A 2748-nucleotide genomic window follows, 5' to 3' on the forward strand; every position below is an offset into this window, starting at 1 on the left:
TATCAATCGGGCCTGCCCGAAAGATCATTTTCCTCTCCCCCGCATCGACCAGATAGTCGACTCGACTGCGGGATGTGAGCGACTGTCTTTCTTAGACGCCTATTCCGGGTACCATCAGATCCGTCTGTATGGACCTGACGAGATCAAGACAGCTTTCATCACTCCATTCGGGTGCTTCTGTTATGTTACCATGCCGTTCGGCCTCAAGAATGCCGGAGCCACATTCATGAGGATGATTCAGAAGTGTTTACTCACTCAAATCAGTCGGAACGTGGAAGCATACATGGATGATATTGTGGTCAAGTCACGGAAGGGTTCCGACCTGCTGACTGACCTTGCTGAAACCTTTGCCAACCTCAGGAGGTATGATATCAAGCTTAATCCATCAAAGTGTACATTCGGAGTCCCTGGCGGAAAGTTACTCGGTTTTCTCGTTTCCGAACGGGGAATCGACGCCAATCCAGAAAAAGTTGGCACTATACTCCGAATGAAAAGCCCTGTGCGAGTGCACGACGTCCAGAAGCTTACTGGTTGTTTGGCCGCCCTAAGTCGATTCATATCTCGTCTCGGTGAAAAGGCATTACCTCTTTACCGATTGATGAAGAAGTCCGACAAGTTCGAGTGGACTCCCGAAGCTGATGCAGCGTTTGCAGAGCTCAAAGCTCTGCTCTCCACCCAGCCGGTGCTTGCTGCCCCAATCAGCAAAGAGCCTTTGCTGCTTTACATTGCAGCCACAGGACAAGTCGTCAGTACGGTACTTACGGTCGAGCGGGAAGAAGAAGGGAAAACCTTCAAAGTTCAGCGCCCAGTATATTATATTTCTGAAGTCTTGACCCCATCGAAGCAAAGATATCCTCACTATCAGAAGCTTGTATATGGGATTTATATGACCACCAAGAAAGTTGCTCACTACTTCTCTGATCATTCCATTACAGTCGTCAGCGACGCTCCATTATCAGAGATCCTGCATAACAGGGATGCAACTGGTCGAGTGGCAAAATGGGCGATTGAACTCCTTCCCCTTGATATCAAGTTTGAGGCAAAGAAAGCTATCAAGTCCCAAGCAATCGCAGATTTCGTCGCCGAGTGGATTGAACAGCAGCTGCCGACTCAGATTCACTCGGAGCATTGGACTATGTTTTTCGACGGCTCCAAGATGCTGAGTGGTTCCGGTGCCGGAGTGGTGTTGGTCTCCCCCAGAGGAGATAAACTCAGATATGTTCTTCAAATCCATTTTGATTCCTCCAATAACGAGGCAGAATATGAAGCACTTTTATATGGGTTGCGCATGGCCATCTCACTCGGCGTCCGTCGCCTCATGGTCTATGGCGACTCAGATTTGGTGGTTAATCAGGTGATGAAGGAGTGGGATGTCAGAAGTCCAGCCATGACTGGTTATTGCAATGCAGTGAGAAAGCTGGAGAAGAAATTCGAGGGGTTAGAGCTTCATCACATACCCCGACTGAAAAATCAAGCAGCTGATGATTTGGCAAAAATAGGTTCCAAAAGAGAAGCCATTCCCAGCAATGTGTTTTTGGAACACATCCACACACCATCAGTCCAGGAGGATCCCTTCACGGAAGAGGCCCCGCAGCCAAAAAGCGCCACGGATCCGACTGAAGTTGAAGTTCCAGCTGTGGTCGATCTGATAATGGAAGTGCTGGTTATCACTCCCGTCTGGACAGAACCGTACATCGCGTACATCCTAAGGAAAGAACTCCCAGAAGACGAGGAAGAGGCTCGACAGATCGTCCGTCGATCCAAGGCCTTTACAGTCATAAAGGGACAGTTATATAGGGAAAGCGCGACTGGGGTCGGCCAGAAGTGTATCACACCAGAAGAAGGTCAGATGATCCTTAACGATATCCACTCGGGGACCTGTGGTCATCATGCGTCCTCTCGGACCATTGTGGCTAAAGCATACCGAGCGGGGTTCTACTGGCCAAGGGCCAATGAGATGGCTAAAGAGATAGTCGACAAATGTGAAGGGTGTCAGTATTACTCCAATATGCCGCACAAGCCCGCGTCAGCCCTGAAAACCATTCCACTCGTCTGGCCCTTCGCTGTTTGGGGGCTGGACATGGTTGGGCCACTGAGAACAGGCAGGAGCGGCTTCACTCATGTGCTGGTAGCAGTCGACAAGTTCACCAAATGGATTGAAGCCAAGCCTATCAAGAATCTCGATGCTTGCACCGCTATCAGTTTCATCAGAGAGTTGATATTCAGATATGGAGTTCCGCACAGTATCATCACGGACAATGGGTCAAACTTCGATTCCGACAAGTTCAGGGCCTTTTGCGCCTCTCAGGGCACTCGGGTCGACTATGCTTCGGTCGCTCACCCCCAGTCGAATGGACAAGCAGAAAGGGCAAATGGCCTAATTCTCAAAGGACTGAAACCCCGATTGATGCGCGATCTCAAGCACGCAGCAGGTGCATGGGTCGACGAGCTCCCATCAGTCCTTTGGGGATTGAGGACAACCCCGAATCGATCGACCGGAAGAACCCCATTCTTTCTGGTCTACGGAGCCGAGGCAGTCTTATCGAGCGACCTGCTTCACAACGCTCCCAGAGTCGAGCTCTACTCAGAAGATGAAGCAGAACAAGCCCGGTAGGACGCATTCGACCTCCTAGAAGAAGAAAGAGAAATGGCCCTGATCCGATCGACCATCTATCAGCAAGACTTGCATCGATTCCATGCCAGAAACCTTAAGAACCGAGCCTTCCAAGAAGGAGACTTAGTCCTTTG

The sequence above is a fragment of the Triticum aestivum genome, chromosome 5A (genome assembly GCF_018294505.1).
Source record: "Triticum aestivum cultivar Chinese Spring chromosome 5A, IWGSC CS RefSeq v2.1, whole genome shotgun sequence".
NCBI classification, from domain to species: domain Eukaryota; kingdom Viridiplantae; phylum Streptophyta; class Magnoliopsida; order Poales; family Poaceae; genus Triticum; species Triticum aestivum.